Source organism: Corvus hawaiiensis, chromosome 3 (assembly GCF_020740725.1).
Source record: "Corvus hawaiiensis isolate bCorHaw1 chromosome 3, bCorHaw1.pri.cur, whole genome shotgun sequence".
Taxonomy (NCBI): Eukaryota; Metazoa; Chordata; class Aves; order Passeriformes; family Corvidae; genus Corvus; species Corvus hawaiiensis.
In genome coordinates, this window is record NC_063215.1 from 87,794,970 (window position 1) to 87,818,210 (window position 23,241).

General features: G+C 40.8%; 1 protein-coding gene across 4 annotated transcripts in view; it reads left to right on the plus strand.

The window, feature by feature from the left end:
• The first annotated feature begins 36 nt into the window (after positions 1-36).
• The window catches only part of DAAM2 (dishevelled associated activator of morphogenesis 2), a 204,208-nt gene continuing 181,003 nt past the window's right edge, over positions 37-23,241 (plus strand). For 2 of the 4 annotated variants that reach the window (XM_048296262.1, XM_048296269.1), the window contains exons 1-2: positions 38-145; positions 18,667-18,803. The gene's annotated coding sequence lies outside the window, so the exon portion shown is untranslated. Of the gene's footprint in view, positions 146-265; positions 318-18,666; positions 18,804-23,241 lie in introns of all 4 variants that reach the window. The other 2 variants (XM_048296264.1, XM_048296265.1) reach the window with 2 other exon arrangements.

Here is a 23,241-nt window from a genome sequence, read left to right on the forward strand (position 1 = left end):
GAGGAGAGGCTGGTCTGAAAGTGAAAACAGCAGCAGTTCCAGTCTAACAGCAGTGCCAGTGAGAGGAGCAGCACAGGCATTCCTCTGTGTGGATTACGGGACTGCAGAACAGGGAGGATCCACGCAGAGACACGGCTACTACAATGTAAGTGCAGCTGCTGCAGCAAAGCTTCTCATGTTTTTGCTTGTTTTCAAGAACAAATCACTGCAAGTACTGATTGTCTTTCTTCTTTTTTTTTCTTTCCTGCTCTGAAATATCCTGAAGCCAGCTTGGCAGCACACACGATTCAGGTTTAGCTTGATTGCTTCTCCCAAAGGTATGCAGAGGGGCCGACAGTGCAGGCTTTTGCACTCTTCTGTATGTGGGGGGTGACAGGGGATGAGGGAGGTCTGAGGGAGAGCAAGGAGAGGAAGGTCATATCTTTGGAAGACTACAAAATTAACTGAAATTCAGCTAGTTCATGTTCTGGTAGCAGGAAAGGAAAATCCCAAATAAGCCTTAGGCAAAAATCAACTTCCTTAGGCAACTCCACAATGTAGGATTTCTTTTTTAAGTCTTTAATCCCATGTCATATTGTGCAGCAACCAGTTCCTCTTTCCTTATGAGGATGACAGGCAATTCATGGCCCTTGAAAATGGTCCTGTCCCGCTCTGCCGGTCTACTGGTGATAAAAATACTAATACAAGTAAGGGGAGTCACTTGGCTAAATCTGCCAAATTTAGCACCTTGAGCCTGTACTTGCTTGATACTAAGGGCTCTTCAAAGAACCCTCTGCTTCTGCAGAGAAGAGGTGTCTCACATCTAAAACCTAGATGTAACAGGGTCATACATGAACAAGTCAGCTACTACAAGGAGAATCTCCCTGTGAAAAACTTGCACAGATACTGGTACAGACAGCTGGTCTAAGTCCCAGCTAAAACTAGTGATTCTTAGTAATTTTTTTTATACCTCAGCAGTCCAGAAATTCCCAAGCCTACTCCATAAGAAAGTGATGTTTTCAGTGGGGCACAAAGCTGTATCTATTTGCAATTAAAATCCAATGCTGCATTTAATTAACCTTACCTCCCCAACCTCACACCTGAATATCTATTCATTCCCCAAGTGGAGAAGGCAGCAGTTCTGGTGACAGCTGTGTAGGCAGCTGTCCTCTTCATTGGCATCTTCTCTGATGAGACCCATCTGATGAGACAGAAGCAGCTTGCTTCCCCAGAACAGTTTGAGGCCTCCTGTGTGAAGATGACACACTTTGCAAGCACTTGTAACTGTAGAAAGCTCTTGGCCAGCAGGAGCGTTGTTGGCCTGCGCAGTTGCTGGAAGGAGAGACGATGCCCTTGAGCATAAACACAAAGCTGGGCTGAGGAGCAGAAGCCATGTGAATTGCACAATATGATGCCCCATGCTGTTAGCAATTGGCTTCAGCCAACAAGCAGTCACAAGAAAGGCTGTCTGTGCAAGTCAGCATTCCCTGCATCAGGCTGTTCTGGTAATGGAAAAGGTCTGCAAACACTCTTCCTATTGAGGGTGACAGAGTGGGTTATTGGGGCAGGGAGAAGGAAATAAAGGAGGAAAATTGAGGACTGGGAGGAGGGAGTTCTACTGGGATCTCCACTGCATTATGAAATTGAGCAAGTGTAGTTAGCTGTGCTGAAAACCACTGCAGGTTGATGTAACCACTGTGCTGGCTAATGTAATGGGGATAGCCTTTACTGGGCAGATGGTCAAGGTCTAATCCCCACTCCAAGGGATGCCATGCTATGCCATGCCATGCCATGCAAATCATGAGCTGGAGAATAGGCAACTGTACTGATGCATTTGTAAGGGAGCATGAGTTCTCAGAAGCAGATCCTGCAGGGATATACTTTGGAAGTGAACTCTCCAGACTTGGAAGGAATCATATTGGGATCTGAGCTACTTTGCTGTGACATATCAGATTTTTTTCCTCTGCCCCATTGATTTCTTACTAGATTTTTTTTCCAGTAGCCTAGTGGCTCCTTTTCCAAGAAGCTGCTTTTTTTCTTAACAACTGCCTAATCACATTGGCTGGCGATATAAAAGAAAAAAAATTCTTAAAAAATGTAGCAACTTGTTAGAAACCTTTATGCCCCAATAAAAACTTGAGAGCTGTCACAGCCGAGACAAGCGTCTGGGAGCCGCAAACACTTTTTACCTGCTGCAACAGTTAGTCTCTCTGAAGTACTTTAGGCAATACAGGACTAATATATTCAGAACTGCTGAAAGCTGAGAGGGTGAGAAGAGGAACTAAGGAGGAGATAATTCCATATTTGGGGTGTTTTAATCTGACTACTATTCATCTGTCTCATTATTCCTCTCTCTTTCCTTCAGCTCAGCATCCAATGGTGTGAGCAACATTACCTGCAGGGGTTTGCAAGTCTGGAAATTCCCTATGGGCTGTTAGTTGGGGTTCAACGGGAAAGTTGCACACTGAGTGGAAGGCTGGGAGGAAAAATGGATAGGGAGATACTGATCTGGCAGGACATAAATTTAGTTCTAACAAGAATGCATAGGTTTTAGCATCCTTGAATTTGAATGAGGTTATACCAGCCAAGAAAATGCTAGTTCATCTGTGGATTTAACCTGGAAGTAAGATAAAAAAACACAATATGGACAAGACAGACATCTTCTCAGTTTTGTTTTGTGGAACAGAAGGCTATTGCCTCTTGGAGTTTATGGCAGTCAGTGCGACCCTGAGGTTTTAAAAGTCTATATTATGTGTTACAAAGTGAGGTCTCATGGTTTCACAGAGCTGAGTAAGCAAATTCCCTGGATATCCTAGTGGCTTTACCACACCATATCACTTGTCTGCTGCTATCACTGCTGTTTTTTTAGTTGTGTTTCTTATGTGTAGTTCTGTTCATCTCAAAAATCAGTCACAAAAGTTTTTCTTACCAAGCCCAGACATGGGGTGAACGTACTGTACTTCATTGACAGGGAGGCTCATCAAGGGTTGAATTGCATCTTGAAGGCATCTCCAAAATTGTTTGGGTTTGCTCCATCTGCCTTAGTTGACAAGAAATTCCCCCAAGGTCCAATGGTATCCAAGAAACCCATCTAGTCCCTCCAGGCCAGCCATCTGACTTAGAGATTGAGCAATCAGGGGACACTATTTCCTGACACTTAGGGGAAGGATGTGTGGGAGGCTTGGCTTTCAGCACTTTAATTGCTGTGAATTTTCAAACTTGGGTCAGTCCTATGGAGAGCTGACCCTCTCTCCCTTCCCTGCCCTTGCAACCCTCAGGCAAGCACAGCATGTTCCTAAATTAAAAGAAAGCTGACTGCTCTTATTTTCATTGGATAAAAGAGTTTATGTGTATTTTCCCATGCTTATTGGTTTGTTGTTTATTGACAGTGGTGTCTCACGTGGTTTGTTCATTTGCCGGTTGTGATCCCTAATATCCCATTCCTTTGAACTCAGGCATGTGCAGAAAACTGGTAGTTTTCAGTGTATATACTGAAATATATATATATATTATATAATATAATAATATAATATATAATATTATATAATATATTATATAATAATATTATATAATATATAATAATATAATATATATAATTTCTCATATTTCTGCAATTCCACTGAACAATTAAGTTACTTCTGTTTGGCACAAGTCTGTGTCATTATCAGGATTGTTATCTTCTGACCTAAGCGACCTGAGACACAGAGACTGCAAGTCAGCTCTCATCTCAAGAAAGCTTTCTGTAGCTCTGTATTATTCAAGAAACTTATCCCATGCTTCAATTCTAACGAACTCCAAGTAACATCAGAACTTGGTACAGAGAAACTGAGGCCCAAGTTGTGCAAAGTAACCTGTAATTTTGGCTCTTTATTTTTAGTGTCCTTTAAGACACCAAGACACTCAAAAATTGAGGCAGCCAAAATTATAAGCTGTTTTTGAAATGCTGGCTGAGGGACTTGGGCAAATCTACAGAGTGCATTTGATTCTGCTCACATACTTCTTACAGCAGAGGAACTCTCTGAGGGTCCATGAAACTACTGCTGGTTTACAGCAGTGGAAGTCACAGACGGATATGTCCCATGTTGCCGGAAGATCCCATGAGCTTTGGTATGTCAGTCCTGTACTCATGGTCTATTTTTCTTGACAGGATGTACCCAGCTGTGATTTGCTGAGAACCACATAGGCACATGCACATGAACACATCACACCCTGAGCAGTGCTATTGGTAGTGTAGCCTCAAGGTATTTTATTGATGTGTGTTAAACTGGCACCTGGTGACAGTCAAACAAGCCCTTCCCTCCCTGAGGCTTTGTGTCTGGTTTGTATGTTGCTCAATGTTCATGCTCCCTGTTAGATTTATATTTTCAGTTCTCTACTTGGTGTTGGGGTTCCTCCCCCCTGCCATGGGGTCTGGGGGGAGGGGACCCTGGAGTGGAGGCATGACCTATGGGGTTTTCCTACTCCCCGGTCAATCCCATTCCCCATTGGTTATTTTGTGTTCCCCTGCCTGGGAAGGACCCTGCTGGTCCCATGGTTGCCAGAGTTCTTCAGCAGTCCCCCAGCCATGTGGCTGGAGAATAAAGATCTCTGAAACATCTACCAAGGATCGGTCCCTATTTCTTTCCACGGGCCTTGCTGTCTATACATGTTGCAGAAATCTCTGCTGCAACAACTTGGTATTTCAACACTTGAGATTTTGGCTTCTCTGGTGATCTCTATGGAGTCAGGTAATGTCTTCTAATAGTAGGAATTTACTAAACACAGGACAAAAATCTGTGGTGACCAGTGACAGGACCTGAGGGAATGGCCTGAAGTTGTGTCAGGGGAGGGTTAGGCTGGACATTAGAGAAAGGCTCTTCACCCAGAGTGTGTTTGGGCACTGGAACAGGCTTTCCAGGGAAGTGGTCACAGCACCAAGCCTGACAGAGTTCAAGAAGTATTTGGACAATGCTCTCAGGCACAGGGTGTGGCTCTTGGGATAGTGCTCTGCAGGGCCAGGAGTTGGACTCGGTGATCCTTGTGGGTCCCATCCAACTCGGGCTATTCTCTGATTCTGTGATTCTGTAACACGGAGTAACAAAACTGACCAGGAGAAACTCAGGGTTTTTTGATTTAGTAGAAAAATTATTTTGACAGTATGGCAGGCTTATACCAGTGATAAGGCTTTTCTGGAGTTAAAAATTAAGGACTTAAGGTAGAAAGAAGGAAGTAGATAAGAAAGGGATGAGATCAGAAGACTTGCTGGAATTCAAGGAATGGTAGCTGGAGATCAGAAGGATGTGTTTAGACTGTGTGAAAATGGAAATAGAGGGAACCTTGAGGAACTGAGAAAAACTTCGGCAGCAAGAAAGAAATAGGCTTCCTCCGTGAATAACAAGTGCTTGCTGACTTCCTAGTAGTAATGGCTGAAGTTGGTATTTCTGCTCATGAATTTCAAAGTTCATATTTGTTTTTGTTGGAGAGTATTTTTCTCTTCACTGTGTCCCAAAATGACTAAAATCCTGGCAATGTATGTGCCAGCCCAGCTCTTCTTTGAAATGGGGACGAAGCTGATTTGTGAGACCCAACAAGTCTATTCTGTCTCCTTGGTATATTACTTTTATTAAGGAGGCATAAACAAGGACTCATTTCTACTGTTTTATAGCTTTTATTATTCAAGGCAGTGAACAAGCCTGATTTGGGAGGCTTTGCATTTTGTTTGCTGTTTGGAGGGGCAATTTTTTTTAGCTGCTTAAAGAATTGAATTAATGAACTGTGAAATCTTAATAGATAGAAACTTGTACAGTCCCCTGTTCCTCTTTGAAGAATATGATCAGGTCCAATTTAACATTATAAGATCTGATGCAAAGATGTGTTCCCAGGACAGTTTCATAAAATAAATACACAAACACAGACACACAAAAGAGAAAGAACATTTCTGCCAAGGAGCACAATCCAGGTTGGATTTATTGTGAAGAAATCGTGCAAGAATACATTTCAAGGTTTAACAGCACATGGCAATATTCTCTTCTCCTAAGACACAGCTGTGGGAAGAGGTGAAAGATCTTGGAGGATGGGTCCACTGGTAGCTATTAAACATGATAATCTGGCTATATTCCCATCTGCAAGTCCTAAACAACTGAAAAGATTGAGCAGGGGTAGGATCAGACTATACATGGTATTTTTATATGCTTTCCCTAACCATCTGCAGCTGACCTTTACTTGGAGATATAGTACTGGTTTAGATGGACTTTTGACTCTGTGTAGTCAATTTTATATTCCTGTGGTCTTTGAGAGAGAAAACAATGTGAAGAGCCTCTGATGTTTCAGCCATTCTCCAGGGGAGAAGCAGTCATATCTGTAAGATGTTGATTGAGGAAGCTGACCAGGCACATCACAAACCTCCAGAAACTTATTCATATTTTGGAGTCCTTTAAGTGTCAAGAATGCATGTGAAGAAACTATACTTCATTTTTAATACTATCTGTGTTTTCTTGACATTGAAAAAAGGGATCAGCATCTCTGCTGGTTCCCGTGTTGAAAAGTGGATTATTACAAAGAGTGACAATTTTTTGCAGAAAATATTTAACTTGCTAGCCCTCCTCTAGTCATTTTTTAGAGATGTTTTGTATTTTCTTTTGAATTTAAATATTTCTTAAAACATTTCAAACAGGCATACTCATCAGTAGCATGATTGTTGCCGGTATTTTCATAGCTAACAAATATTTTGGGTTCTTCCATTTTCCAGGAAAGCTCAGTGCTTGAAAAATAAAAAATTAGGCTATTTTTAAGTATTTCATGCTGGTCTCTAAAAATCATTAATCTCTTTGCATGCTCTTGGTCCTGCACTGCCATCTGTTTTCCTTCAAATCTCCAGAAGGTTGTGACAGAAATACTTGGGAATTCCATGTTGTTCTGCATCAGCCTGCCAATTCTGCTCCTTTCCTTGTCAGGTCAAAGCAAACAAGCTTTTCAAGAAGGAATGAAACAACTGTGGAACTGTTTAGGCATCTTCGTCTCTGCTGAACCTTGCGTAGAAGTTTCCTGGACTCTTCTAGAGGTGTAACATGATTTTCCTCTAATGTAAAGTCATTGTTTTCCCCCAAGTGTTTTCCCTTCCCTCTGAAAACATGTAGTCAATAAATCATCAGCCGACAATACAGTAAGTTCTGTACTTTCCACTGGTTTAAGATCAAACCCTGAATGCTGTGGGTATTGTATAACCATTAGTTAGATTGTTTCTGATAGAGCTGGGTCATGTCAATGGGCTGCTCCTACTTGACCAGTAGAAGTTAAATGCTGAGAATATTTTCTTGTCTGTAATCATACACTGTATAAACATGTGAGGATAAGTCACACAGATATAGCAGATAAAGTTAGTAATTTATTCTTTGCATTCAGCACTTTTGTCTGGAAAATTTCCAAGCACTTTACAAATATTAGTGGATTTAGCATTTTGGGAAACAGAGGCACAGATTTCTCAGATGCCTGAAAACTGATGAGAGTCTGTACTATCACATAAGTACTCTCTCTGCAGGTAGGTTAGAGACCCATTTTTTTTCAGATACTTTTATGTCTTCTGAAGTGGTAGTGTATCAAAGCCATATCTATTAACTAAAATATTATATCATCATCTTAGTCATTATGTTGTATTTAGCCTCCTGCCCATAGACAAGCCATATATTCACCAAATCATACTTCTCCCAGAATGAAAGAATATCACCCTATTGCAGAGTGGGTACTTCTCTCCTTTTTTACTCCCTCCCTCATATCTTCCCACAGCTTTTAGTTACAATCTCCATTTCTTTCTACACTCCACACTTTATTGAGGTTTTTGCCTGTACTGAGAGTATGGAATTTAGGTACTCCTGATAATGGTTGTAAGAGAATTTCCCTACTAGGTGGGATGGGTTTATTGTTAGATAAAACAGCATAGATCTGTAGAGAAGGTTTGCCAGGATATCATTCTTCCTTACAAGTATTAGGAATGAATCCATCCACCAGTGCAGACAATCTTGGTTTTCTCACTGAGTCATTGACCACTAAGCTGGGATGCCTGGACTGTGAGTACCCTCCTTAAATCCATTTGGCACAATCCTGACCCCCTCTAGGCAGGTGACCCCCATCAGCATCTGCACAACAGATGAAAGAAAGCAAGATCTTGACCAAACATGGGGGGACTTCAGTCCTTTGCTACTTTTGCAGCCGTGTATACAGCGGGAACCAATTAAACTGTTTCTAACAGCTGAGTGCACAGAGAGACTGTTGGTTTTGTTCTCTCTTGTGCTCTGATCTGTCAGCATCCTCCTGCACTGTTATGCAGGGACAGGGTAATAACCATGCTAGGGCCCTGCCAATATGAACTGTCTTCCAACTGTGCCCTACTGAGATATGAACTTGCCCTCATTGCTTGTTTCATAGTTTTACTGCCCTATGGGTCAGGCATCCCAATGAGTGAATCTCTCTGGCTCTGTTGTAGAGGCCCTTAAATGTGTTGCCAATGCCAGAAGTACAAAGCTTGACCTTAGCCTTTCATCATCAGCAGGATTCAGGCAGTCTGTGTGAATGGTACAAAGTCTTTGGCACTCACCATTACTAAGTTATAGGGAGAAAAACAGATGCATTTTCTGACTGAAAATTTCTGAAATTTATCTTGGGGGACCCATGAATTGTTTTCCAGCTGTGTCTGGGCTTATCTAGAATAGCTTCATGTACCTGCTGTGGGACATGTGTTGAGCTATAAATGTCCTACTGCGCCCTTCATGACACATTTTCTGTTTAATCAGAGGCAAAATTTAGCAAGTGTCTCCTCACTGTCTCATCCCCTGTTTACTTTCAGTGGTGATGTTTAGTATGTTCACATCTATTGGGACATCTCCAGGGGCCCTTACTCTTTCTGATTTACACATCTGTTAGTGTAGCTAAGCTACTGTGGAATGGGAGCCTTATCTAAGGAAATACTGCAAATACAAGTCACAGTTGAACTATCATAATGTATTAACCTTTTCATATGGTGTCACTGTACTTTTATCAAAAAGCAGTATTATATTGCCACTTCATTAGTGTTGAGAATCAGTTTTTCAAATACTGGCTTTGATTTTTTCAATATAATTCAGCAATATATAATTTTGCAATACAATTCCGATTACACGCATATCAATATTTTGGGTGGTTTTTTCTAATTTTGACATTAATAAAAATTATCTCTAGCTTTATGTATTTTTATCCACAGAGTGGACTAAATGTTATGATCTCTTGACTCAGCTAACAGAGGTCAGGTAGATGATATTATACCCCTGTACAATGAAATACCTAATTTGTCATTGTCAGCTGCTTTAAGCTGAGAATGAAAATCGCTGCCTCACTTCAGACTGGAAAACTTATTTAATTGTTTCCCATTGGTCACTTGAAAAAGCTTATGTTAATGTGTGATAGTTCTGGAATAAATGTGCTGTGGAGACTGCTGGACTGACTATGTGTCTATTACACAGTTGTCTGTGATTGTAGGAAACAGGATGTGATGACCTTGTAGTCTTATACTGCCATGAATGCACATGACCCAGAATCCAACTGACCATCCTACAGACTCTGGTGACATGTGGGAGTGCAGCAAATTAAAATGGAAGCAGATGGCGAAAAAGTACCCTCTGTGTTTTACCTTGTCTTTTCTTTGAGGAATGTTGCCTTAAGTCTTTGATCCAAATAGCCTGCTGAGAGAACATGTCTCTGAGCTAGGCTGAAACAACACTAGGAACACTGTCTTCAGTTGTGGGTACTCACTGCTAACTGGTTACCCAGTGCAGGGGAGAGATAAGCAACTTTCATTTTTTCTTTGAGCCCTCTTTAGTTATGGTCTCTTGGGATTCTTGAGCTCCTTCAGGAATAAACCTAATTCACAAAGAAGCTAGAAGGAGCTGGACAGTTTGGTGCCAGCCGGGGGGCAAAGCCTCCAGAGAAATGGGAAAAACTCTTTGACTTCAATCAGGAATTCTTTCATTGTTAATCTTGGGCTTGCTTCTGCTGGCTGACCACTGTCATTAACTTGGGATACGTGCTTTTCAGTGTGTTATCTATCTCTTTGTTTGTTGCAATGGAACAACCAAGGCTGCACAGAAGTATAAATTTTATTTATTAGGTTTTCTGTACAGACTGTGTGAACTTAAATCCATGAGCTCTCTAGGTTCCTGTATTTGTTGCATTTGGAATTTTAAAGCTTCTCACCAGCATTTTGGAGGCTTGTTTCTAGGGCTGGATTTTGCCATTTGATGTGGATCATACACACTGCATCTTGTGATGCTATCAGGGTGGGAAATAATGGGCCCTGTAGCCTCAGTGAAGCTCACAGAGAAATTCACTCATGGGTGTCACAGAAGCAGTTTTCCCAGTTCTGTGATATTTAGTCTAGAAAATCTTCATGTAGAATAAGATGCTGTGCTGGATTTGTTTAGTAGCTCCAGGCTTTGGTTATCTCTGAGCATCCCACAAAGCTTTAGGTTCACAGCAAATGTTGTACTGCTCCTAGGCAAATGCAGCCAGAACTGGAGTTTGTTCAGCGGTCATTGTGCCTGGCTCTGAACACACCAAGCTCATTTTTACATATTCACTGAGACACACTAATCACTGCATTATAACAGCGTCTGTGTATCTGACACACCCAGTGATTTGTTTGCAGACTTTCCCACACCCTCAGAGTTGCCACTTCTTAGTTTGGGTCATTTTACCATGTCTGTGTCAGATGTCTTTTTCCCTCCAGATATTTTTGGGCGCAGCTGATTGCAGCAGGTTGAGAGGACAACACAAATCTGCCTTTTGCAGCTCACCTGTGTGGCACCATTAGAAAGCATTTAAGCAATCAGGCAGCTGGACTGATCATTGTAGGTGCCTTCCAACTGAACTGTTCTAATTCTACTTCTAGTCCTGCTTATGGAAAGTTTTTTGTTGTTAGGCTTGTTTTGCTTTTTTTTTTACTTTTTTTTTTACTATATACCTTCTTCCCATGTGTTTATCATTGTTCATTATTTTTGCCCTCCTTTCTTTATGAAGCAGAGGAATATCACAGCACTGAACATCTAATATAGGCCTAACTATACCTTGCCATGCTGAACCACTGGGCCATTACAGGCCTTTTATTTTCTTACTGTCATTTGGTATCAGTACAAGGATTGTTTTAGACTCCTACTTTAAATGGTCTTTCTGGTGTGTCAGAAGCCTATGTGGTTATGTTTATTAGTATTTTATGACTTTTTTTGCCTTGTTTGACATAGGAGTGTAGGGTCAGCTACTGAAGGTTCTCTGCTGTAAAATGTGTCAGAGGTGACTAAGTGGCTCCTTGTCCTGCCTGCTTTGCTAATTGTGCTGAGTCAAGTAGTATCTATTGGATATGCAAGCATGGAGGGTAAGGAAGGGCTTTGTCAACTCAAGGAAACTAATGAGTTGTAGGTAAGAGCTATGATGCTAGTTTGGTCAATAATTACAGGCTGCAGACTTCACAGGTCCTGAAAGCTAAGCAAACTCCATCTTGCTTAATACTTTGATGAAATACTGAAGGCTATACGAAGCAGTGCTGATCACTTAGAGGCATGTATCCATTTTGAATCAGGTTTAAGACCAAAATCTGGGGAATTTGATATTACAGGATATCAGAGTTTCTTGTCTGTGCTCTACAGTGTTTTTGAGCACTAAACTAGTAATCTCTGAGGAAAAAATACAACAGTTTAGACTATCAGAAAACATAACTTATGAAATAAAGTAACAATTTTGGTCAGTACTTTATTTGGTTCAGTAATATACATAGTTCTCAGATACTTATGATTAGGTACACTAAGAATGGGACACAGCCTAATATAGCTGTCTTTGATTTCTAGTTTCTCTCTGTCTTATGGTTGCTTGTTTCTGACTCAACACAGATTCTGAACAAACTGTCCTCTTCCAAAAATTGTTAACATAGATGGTCCCTTGGACTCCACTGCTCTGTGTCTTGGAGTTGGGTTCTACTGGTACAATTACATGACCACATTTACAGAAATATTTCTTATCTATTGATGCTTCAGTTTTTGTGTTAAGAATTTATGTAATTTGTGATGTGACTCAAAACACCTTGGCTGTAGCAGATCTCAGCTTTGGCCTGTAGGGCTTCAGTTTCTCCTCAGAACTGGTGAGCATACACATCACCAGTTGACTTCAAAAGAAGTTGTGGGTGCAGAGGCATTCAGTCACTTGCCCAAGGTCACAGTGATGGTCAGGATCAGAGGGTGGTTCCTGCCTCCAAGTAAATAAACACACATGCCAAACCGGTAGAAACTTCTGAGCTGTGCAGGGATCTTGTGTAGCTGCATCTTAAGAAGGGGGTCTAGTCTTTCATGATAAGATTTAAACAGCTACAGTTCTATAATGATAATAGCTATTGCCACCTGTGCAGTGACAGTGACTACCAGGTGAGTAGGAACTACTGTACACCATTGAAGGCACCTTTTCAACTTTAGTGATTGTTTTTAAAATATCACAGCACAGGGAATTGCTTAGAATGCTCCTTCTGTGTTGTCTTGGCACTGACCTACCTGGCTGCAAAGTGTGAGCCAGTGCTTCTTCATTTTCTATCTCACTTACCATGACTGACTTTGCACCAAAGATGTGAGTGAACAATGCAGCAAGTCCTGCTATTTTTTTTTTTTCTCTCCACATCCTCTGCAGTAAGTTTAAGGTTTGCTAGAAAATTTAACAGCTATAGAAAGCAGCATGTTGGAGTGGTATCACAGCCTCATTCTTCCTTATGGTGTCAGCTGAATTGGCTAGGGAATTCTGACTGCACCTCTTCACAAAATCCATGAGCTCTCATTAGCACACTCCAGTGACTGGGGTGCACCGTGCTGAGAAAAACCTCCACATACTTCAAGAATAATGTAATCTGTTTTTTTGTCTGAGGTCTAAACATGATTTATCTAATGATGATTTAGAACTTTAATAGAAGCAAGTCTGGAGAAGCGGGCTAAACATTTTTCTCATTTAGCTGAGTTGTCTAAACACTGGGGACTAAGATGAGCTTATGCAGAACCTTCTAACACTGAGTCTGAGTCAGGCGTGATTATCCCTCTTTTAGAGAGTACAGAGTCAGAAACATGAATTGGCTTGCCCATGCCCACACAGAAATGCACAGCTAATGTCAGCATTACAACTTGGTTACTCAGAAGTGCGCAGATGTGCAACATCTATCACACTTCTTCCCACCCTAAGTGCAGTAAGGACTGCTTGCAAGGGATCAGGTGCAGACTCTGTTATCTTGACAACTTTTATGAGTATGGGTTTTCTCTTTCATTGTGATTTCCTTTTTAGTATAAAAATAATTGTGACTAAGGTAAAGTATTTCAACATGCACATTTTCATCATCGTTGTAAAAATGCAGTTCCTTGGGTCTGAAAATATTTGTACCTGTAGAACTTTCTGTTGTTGGCTCTTCTGGGTAAACCAGTACACAGTGGTGAAAGGTGAAAGAGAACATGGAGATTTTCAGAAGTGATAGAAGGAAATTTTCCTGGCCCTAGCAAAGCACAACACTGAAAATGAGAGGGCAATCAATTTAAATGAAACCAGTAAATTCTAATGGTTTAGAAAGTTTCAGGTTGATGCTGAGGCTGAGACTTAGGTTTCCTGTCTCTTGACAATTTATGAATGCCTTTGTCTCTCCCTTGTTGTTGGGCATAACAGTTTGTGTCAACTTCCCTATGTCCCAGAGTAGAATCTGCAGGCCCTTTTCTTTAAAGCCTTTGGAATTTACATAACCCTGCAATTGTAGCAATGCAAATGTAGCTCTAGTTACAATAACAAGGGTTTAGGGAACCCAGGGAGAGATTGTAGCAGCAAAGGCATAAAAAGCAAAACAAAACAAAACAAAACTCTACATGCTGTTTTAATTTTCAGCAGCCACGTGAGAACTGTCCTGCAGTTCCTGGCTATAAATAAATCTCTGCCGTCATAGGAAGACAAAAACCAAAACAGTTCACATTCCTCACGAATTTTCTTAAGGTTATAAAAAATAAAGGAATGGTAAATATTTCAAAAGTAGAGTGTGTCTTTGCTAAGGAATGTCAAATTATTACTCAAGAGGGTTGATATTTGCAATAAGTAAAGAAATTTGGCATTAAACCTCTCTTTCCCTGCTCCTTCTCTGCCAGCTCTTTTAAGAAAACCACTTAGGGCTGCATATAGAAAACTTGCCAGGCTGTACTTCTTAGAACTCCACGCATTTACTGCCTTAGTGTCAGCTGAGGCAGGAACTTCCTTTGAGATGAATGAGCATTACACAGAAGTATGATTGCTGCTTCTTGTCAGATGCTACATCCTAGTTCTTTTACACAGTGTGTTAGGAAGGTAGAGACAAGGATCACGTCATTGCATAGTAAGATGCTGTGGCACTGATAGACGCAGATGTGAATACAGAATCAAACAATGCTCATACCAAAAGTAATACTATAAAAATAAGCAGGCCTGCTTGATAAACAAGATTAGAGTTATTACATGTGGCTGAACAAAATTTCGTCACCTGTTCAAATCCAGTTTGTTCATCAGAATGAAAAATTGGTGCAATTGCAAACGTTGTAGGATAAGCTACCTCACTTTTAGGGATGAGAAGAGGTAATGCCATGTGAATTGCATGACTAAGGACAGCTCTTTAGGGAATATAAGGACAGACTGAATCATGAAGTGGTAACAAGGGAATGAATGGAGATAATCTTTAGTAGAGAGCGTTAGAGTAATCAGGACCATGTGAGGGTTTCTGTACATTAATGAGACAAAAAGGTTTTGTTGAAACTTCTTTCTCAGAAGGTAGAAGTCCAAGTCTAGCATGTGTTAGTGTGGTGAAGTCCCAAGCAGCAAGACTGGAGACTAGGAAAGAAATATCAACACCAGCAAACTGGGAAAGAACTGTGCTATACAGGGAAACCGATTTAAATTGACCCTGAGCTGTGGTATTGATTTGAATGGGCATGAGGTCTCCCAGAACAGGATATATTTGAATTTCTGAGTGTTTCCTAAAAACATAGGAAGGAAAAAATGCAGCAGAGGAGGAGCCTTATGTTGCTGTGAAATGGTTCTCCAATGATAGCATCTGTTTGACACTACCTCATCATGGTGATGGACCATGAGCCAATTGAGAGCTTGTGGGAAATAAACCAGAGCAATGCTTTGGTGGATATCTGCTAAAGATCAAAAGAATGAGTAAAGGAGACCTTCTTCAGGCAACTGGAGGAGGCTCATGACCACCTCAATGTCTTCTGGAAGAGCAATACAACAGAGCACAAGAAATCCAGGAGGTTTTTGGAGTGATGACAACTTCCTAACACTGGTAATGGTTGAGCTGAAGAGAGAAGTCACTCTACTGAACCTGGCATTTACAAACAAGGAAGAATGGATTCAGGGTGAGAAAGTCAAGGGTAGCTTTGGCTGCAGTGACCATGGGATGGTAGAGTTAGGATTCTGAGAGGAGGGAACAGTACAAAGAACAGGATCACAACCTTAGACTTCAGGAGAGCAGACTGTGGCCTGATCAGGGACCTCTTTGAAAGAATTCCACAGGACATGCCCCTGGCAAGAAGAGACGTCCATGAGAGTCCAATGATTTTCAAGGATCACCTCTTCTAAACTCAAGTTTATCCTGATGACCATGAAAAGAAACAAAGGTGTCAGGAGGCCTGTCTAGGTAACCAAAGAGCTCCTAACTACACATAAAAGGAAGTCTACAAGAGGTAGGAGTATGGTCAGGCGACTTGGAAGGAATATAGAGACACTATCTGAATGTGTGGGGATGGGAAAAGGAAAACCAAGACCTACCTGGCCTTGAGTCTGCTAAGGACATGCAGGACAACAAAAAGGGTGTCTACAGAGAGATTGATTGCAAAAGAAAGAAGAGGGAAAAAATTGGCCCACTGTTGATTAGTCTAGGGAACCTGGTGGCAAAGAACACAAAAAAGAATGAGATGCTCAAGTCTTCTTCACTGTGATCTTCACTGGAAGTACTCACCTTGACAAATCCCATGCCTGTCAGACCAGGCACAATGTCTGGAGTAAGGCAGACTTACCCTTGATTAATGAGAATTGGGTAAGGGAATATTTAACTAAACTGTACAAATAAACAAGTAAGTCCCTGATGGGATACACCCACAAATGCTGAGGGAGCATAACGTCCATGTGAAGCGACTCTTGATTAGCTTTGAAAGGTTGTAGCCACTGGGGGAGATTCCTTGAGGACACGAAGAAAGCAGTTGTCATTTTTATCTTCAAGAGGTACAAGAAAGGTTATTTGGACAGGGTGGAGAGCCTCATCTCAATCCCTAGAAAGGTGAAGGAGTACACCATCCTAGAAACCAATTCCACACACATGAAGGACAAGAATGTGACCAGGAGTACTCAGCACAAATCCATAAGGAGAAATCATTCCTGACCATCCTAATAGCCTTCTGTGATGACATAGGGAGAGAACAGTAGATGCTGTTTATCTTGACTTTAGTAAGGCTTTTGACACTTTTGCATAATGTCCTCATTGACAAATTGATGAACCGTGGGCTAGATAAGTGATTAGTGACATGGCTTAGTAGCTAGCTGAGCTGCTGGGCTTGAAAGGTTGTGGTCAGCAGCAAACAGATCAGCTGCAGGCCACACAAATAGATTATCCCAGGTTTAGTTCTGGAATACAAAACTGTTTAACATCTTCATTAATGGCCTGGATGATGGGACTGACTGTACCTTCAGCAAGTTTGCTGACAACATAAAACTGGGAAGAAAATTGATAGACCAGATGGTCATACTGCTGTTTGGAGGCACCTCAATAGTAATCTCATAGAATTCAACAAAGGAAAATACAAAGTCCTTTTCCTGAGGAGAAAAAGCCTCATGCATAAGTACAGGCTGGGGCAAACCAGTTGGAAAACATCCTTGTGCAAAAGAACCTGGAGTTCTGGTAGGCAACAATTTGAATATCAATCTGAGCTGTACCACTGTGGCAAAGAAAGACAACAGCCTTGGACTGTATCAAGAAAAATGAAAAACAGCAAGTCAAAACAAATGATCCTTCCTTTCTGCTCAACATTGGTGGGACACATCTGGAGTGTTGTTTCCAGTTCTGGGGTTCTGCAGGGCAAGAAAGAGGTGGACACATTGGAGGGAGTGCAACAAGAGGCCACAAAGATGGTTAAAGGGCTGGTATATCTGAATATGAGGAGAGACTGAGAGAACTGGGACTGCTTATCAATATTTATGAATACTTGTTGATGTGGGGAGTAAAGAAGATGGAGCCAGATACTTCTCTGTGGTGCTCAGTGGGAAGGATGAGAGTTTATGGGCACAAACTGAAACACAGGAAATTCCATTTAAACATAAGAAAAAATGTTTAGAGTGTGTGTGATCAAAACACTGAAACAAGTTACTCAAAGACATGGTGGAGGCTTCATATGTGGAGATACTCAAAGCCTGACTGGATGGGGCTCCAGGCAACCTTCTCTAGTTGACCCCCCTTTGGAGATGAGGTTTGGAACAGATGATTGCCAGAGGTCTCCTCCAGCTTTAACTGTTCTGTGCTCTGTGATACCTGTTTTTTTCTTGTGGTTGAGTCAAAGCAGCTCGAGAACTGTGATCGTAGCTGGCACTTACTATTTTGATCCAAGTACTGTTTGGGATGTACTGTCCCACACCCTCTTAAAATAAGGGATGCCAGGACAAAAATCAGGAATTGTGGTGGAAGGTTTTTGGGGGGTGGGGAGCGGTGGAATTGCTCCCTATGCTATATACAGTTTGAGGTTGGGTAGAGGACTTCACTCTCTTGTGATTCTAATGTGGTGTCTTTCACTAGTATCAAATTCTTACAGGGGCGTGGGGGTAAGAGAGAGAGAGAGAGAGAGGCCTAAATTTCTCTGATGTTGATAGACCTGTGTTAAAGTTGATACTGTTACTTTAGTGGAAAATGTGGGTAATGAGGGAAAAACAAAGCCCTCTTTTTCTGTTATCCCCCAAAGACAGTTTCTATTAATAACCTTAAGACACACATGGAGAAATTGACAATTCTAATGATGTTTCTCTTAAAACAGTTTAGTTAAATACCATGGGAGGCAAACAAGGAAAAGGTCGCTTCAATGGTATTTCCTAAAGTGACAGTACAGCAGCATTTGTGGAATGTCCTGGAGCACACTCATTTGGCTTTAATAAAAAATAATGGGAAAAACCCAACAACAAGAAAATTAGCTGAATGATAAAAGCAAATAATTTATAACAGATTTCCTCCTAAGTCCTGGAAATCATCTGTCTAGAGCAGCTGGCAGAAAGAGCACAAAGCCAATAGTTCTGTACCAGTTGAAAACCGTCTTTTGTACGTTAATCACACTCTGTGCAGAAAAAAATTGTTTCTTTTTCTTTATCAATGATCACTTATGATCCCTATACTCAAAGTTAATGTATAGAGTATCAAATCAACAATTTGTTTGCAGTGCAGATGCAATCAGTGTTGAAGATATAGTGGTACGTGTGAGACATTCATATTGGATTTGATTGTAGAGTATCTTACGAGCACTGCTGAGTGCTTCAGCAAAGAATAGCGCTGCACTGAAATTAAGAGACCATATAGGAACCTTTGTACATATTTCTTCTGTAATTTCTTTTGAAAAAACATTGGAGATGCCTTTTATATTGAGAGGTAAGCTAAAAAGAACACAATTGTTTTTCCAGAAGACCATCTCTACAGTCAAAGTAGCTGTACTAATTCATCTGAAGAGAGCCTCTTCCTACACAGTGAGGACCTGAACTGAACAGAGATCTACAGAGAGGGAGAGAAGAGTGAGTCAGAAACTACACAGATCATCCAGGTTAGTTTGGATTTGCATGTGGGGAATGGGAGAGGAACAGAATAACAGGAAACAGAATTTAAGCTATCATTTTGTTTTCTTGAACATGTGTGTTACCTACATTCACCAGGCAAGAGGAATCTTCTGCATACAGCAAGGTGGTAAGATGGTTTTTCAACTTTAGAGCAAAGTTACAGCAAACAGGGCTTCACAAGCCCCAGTTATGGACAAACAAGGTATGTTTAAAAGCAGCACACACCCTAATGGCATAAAAATTGTAACCTCCAATCCCATCTGTGTCTTTACTCCATCACCATTTCAGCGGAACAGAATTTGTATCTAGGCTGTACTACAGATGTTAGTCACACCATTCAGTACTCTGTCTGAGGGCCAACATACTAACTTGGTTTTGATTATAATTATAGTCTAAACTGAAGGCATTTCTTGTAAGTTAGTAAATAGACTTAATGGCAATGATAATTTAGTAACATTCTTGATTTTATGCTCTATCCTTCCTTCCTTCCTTCCTTCCTTCCTTCCTTCCTTCCTTCCTTCCTTCCTTCCTTCCTTCCTTCCTTCTGCCAATTAGAAGAAAATTTAGTGTCAGAGTCTTCCTCCTTCATGCAATTCAGAATACTTCAGTGTTTTGGTCTATTAAGAACTTGTGCATCCAACTTATTCATGAGGCCTAATAACACCTAGTGCTTAATGATTTTCAGTGTCCTTTCTATTCTTCTTGTAGACTTGCAACAGTCATTTACAGAGACAAAATAATGTGAAACCTTTCCTTCCCATGGTATTTGCATGATGTGAAGCAGTGCTGTGCAGTCTCATGACCGAGTTCCCTACTGACACCAACTTTGCAGCAGCATTTACATGAGTGTAACATGAGTGTGGAGTGGGGCTGAGTTAAGAAGATGCCTGATGTGAATGAGCAGGGCAGTGGTAAATCAGTGGTCAGGACTCAAGCTCTGTCATGCTTCTTATGAACTGAGCAGTAAGTTTCCTGTGGCTGTCTCCATAGGCATGATACTGTCTCTCTGTCAAAATCATAGTTTCTGCAGCTGTTAGAACCTCACAGGCACCAATACAAAAAATACAGGTGCTAAACTTCAGATTCTGTCAAGTGAAACAAAATATGATGATTTGCTCACAGCTCAAATTTTCTATCTATGTATGGTTATGTATTCAAAAGGTACAGATTTATTCCCCATAATTTTAAAATATTATTATTTTACATCTTTGAAGTCTTCTGCAAAACTGACTCAATTCCTAATTAGCTACATCCCTCTAGATGACTAGTTTCTTCTCTGGCATGTGCAGTGGCCCAGGAGCAAACAACGGTTTTAGGGCCCCAGTCTCTGTGGATGAAAATCTTGCATAGAATCAGTGCCACGACCTAGTTAAATATGTGCTGCTCTCCTGGCATACACCAAGTTTCCCTCTGGCTCAGACTGCCAGGATGGAATTAAGGCTTGCAGAATCTGGGTGTGCCCCTCTGCACTCAACTGCTTCACAGAGAAAGCAATGTATTTTTTGTCTCCAGAGCAACTCTGCCTTCTGGTAATCACACATACTACTTAGCACCTCACTGGAGCATGGGTGCTCTGCATTCCCATACTGAACCCTCTTGCCAAGTACAACAAAGATGGCTTACATCTTTCTTCTCTCCTGCCCTCACCCTCACAGTCAAGCAGATTTCCAAGAAAGCAAGTCAGCATCCTTTGCCTAGAAGTAAGGAGCCACCTTTCCGTAGGAACATTGTCCCATTTCCAGGACTCATAAGCATACAGGAATTCCTGTAAAGAAGGTCAAGTATCCTCCAGGAAAGTGTGTGTCATAAAATAGGACAGATTTCATGTGATGAAAATTATGTCTAAGAAAAATCAGGGCAAGTTAAGAGTGGTGTAATAGAGGGAAGGCAAAAAACCGAAAGCAAAACAAACAAAAAACCCCCAAACAAGACTAAAACACCAAAGCCCCCAAAGCCAGAATAAAGAGCTTGGCTGTCAAATACTGAAACTAAATGTCATTTAAAAACTGAAACTAAATGTCACTTGCTGTAATAAGGTCAACGGCCTTCCTAACTGATTTCAGCTTCATACTAGGGGATCAGTGCAGCTGATTAGTTTGCACGTAAACTTCCGAGAACATGAATAACCAGAATTTAGCAAGCCACACCAACCAACCATAACTAATTCTTCTATGTCTTCTGCAAAGAATACACAGTAAGCAAATGCTGTCCCCTTCCCAGCATCACAGATAGAGCCAGGACTTCTTGCTCCAGCTACTTTTTTTACCACTGAGATGCTACAAAGCACTTAAAAGCATGCAGAACAGGCTATACTGAAATAATTTTCAAAGGAAGTGAGTTTTCTAGGTAGAATAGGCAGTGGGACAGCTCAGCCACCAATTCTACAAAAAGGAGGATATTTAGCTGGAGTTCCCTGCCTGTTCCCTGAACTGTTTCAGGATCCATTAATAGCCAAGTATCTTTTAAAAAATCCCACGGCTGTTCTATTGGCACTAGGGTCTTAACATACCTCTGTCAGCTTATAGACCACAGAGTTACAATGGCAGTTTAAAAACTTTGTCACTTTGGTTTTGTGTCAACCAGTAGTCAACCAGAATAAAGGATCTGGCCTAGATCCTGTATCAGAATAAGAAGTGGAAATAGCCTTTCCCTTTCCATTTCTTTGTTCCTTTGATAGACATCACTTTGATTTTCCTGGAAGTCACTGGGATCTCTGTCTTCATAGCTGGAGACTGACTTTACTTCTGACTGTATTAGTGCCCTATTCTTGGTTGGAACAAGACGTGTTGATCTAGATCATTGTTAATTAAATGATGGTCAATACAACATCAGGCATTCCCTAATCACTTCCAAAACTTAAAAAGGCCCCCAAGCCCCTCCCCTCTATGCAGCTAAACAAATCCACATGCTTACATCAGGGGAATAAAAAGGAAAAAAATCCCTGACCATTCAGAGCCCAAACTAATTTTTAAATTACTATTAGTGAAAGTTTATGTTGCAGTGCAGCTCAAGCTGGTCTTCGGATTCTTCTTAAAAAAGGCAAAAAAATCCTTCAAATGAAAAACATTGAGGAATGTCATTATGCAGACTATTATTGGAACAGCTGCCTAGGGACAAGCTCACTTCAGCCTCCTTAGTTCACATATTTACTAAATTTAGACAACAACATACGCATAGTAATATCTGTGATACAGATCACCTGTCTGCATACTGCATCGGTCTGTAAGGTGACCATTTGGTAGAACATAAATTTTTAAAATAAAATTATTCCCCTGGAAGATGGGAAAATATTTACAGAATAGAAGGAAACATTCAAAAGTGATGGGGAAAGCAGAGGAAGATTCCATTTTACAAATCAGTGCCCTCTACTCTGCTAACTGAAATTCAGCTGAACAACTGTTTTTTCTAAAGCTCTGGTCTGTGCAAAATATCATGAAGAAGTTCAAAATTGTCATAAGGTGTTAGGTGTGAACACAGCACAAGTTTCTTCAAGGGAGGCAAATGAAGCCATGATGAAGTTGCTGACTACAAATATTTACAGTTGTCAGGGACTGGTAACTACCCTTAATTGCTGACAGATGATCAGTGTTTTAGTGGCAGGAAATTTAATCTAATTCTGGCTAATTCTGTCTCCCTGGCCTTCAGGGATGTGGGTTTGAGTTGGGCTGTTATCTGAAAAAGGAGGTTCACTTTGAAGATGTTTGAGAAATACCAAGCAAAACTAAAGGGAGAAAAGAAACAATTCCTGTAGAAGTTTCATATTTTTTTTCTTTTTACTTCCAGCTGAGGTAAAGCTGACTCACTTTCTAAAAGCTCATAAGCTTCTTCTTTTTGAACAGTAAATGCCTTTCCTCTTTCCATAGCTGTTGACCAAGATGCAGCAAATGCTGATGTTCTCTTTCTTTCTTTCGTTCTTTCTCATTTTTTCATTCTTTCTTTCGTTCTTTCAGGCTGGCCTATTCCCCTGCCAGCAAACAACTTGTGCAGACCACTCACTAAATCTTAACCAATACAGGGGCGAGTATTATAATGGGCTTGAGAAGCCAATGAAAGACAAGGACCTGTTGACAACACAGGAAAAACACAGGGAAAAGGGTGAAAATTGAAATGTGCTGCCTCCAGGAATGTCCAAACCAACATCTTACATTTTACTATGATGAATACAGATTTGAACATAGTTTTAGTTGACCTAAGTTTTGTAGCGTGGGCCATTTTATGAAATGGAAACCAAATCTTTTCATTTAAGAACAATTGGTAAAATAGCTTGATAGCTAGTACATTGATTTCAGGCATTGTCATGAAATTATCTTCATGTTGAATGCCATAACTTTCATTAACTGCACACCTCTTACAGATCTGTTAAGGCTTAGCTTCTAGGAACAAATTATTTTCTCAATTAAAAAAATGGTTAGGAATAAATAAAAC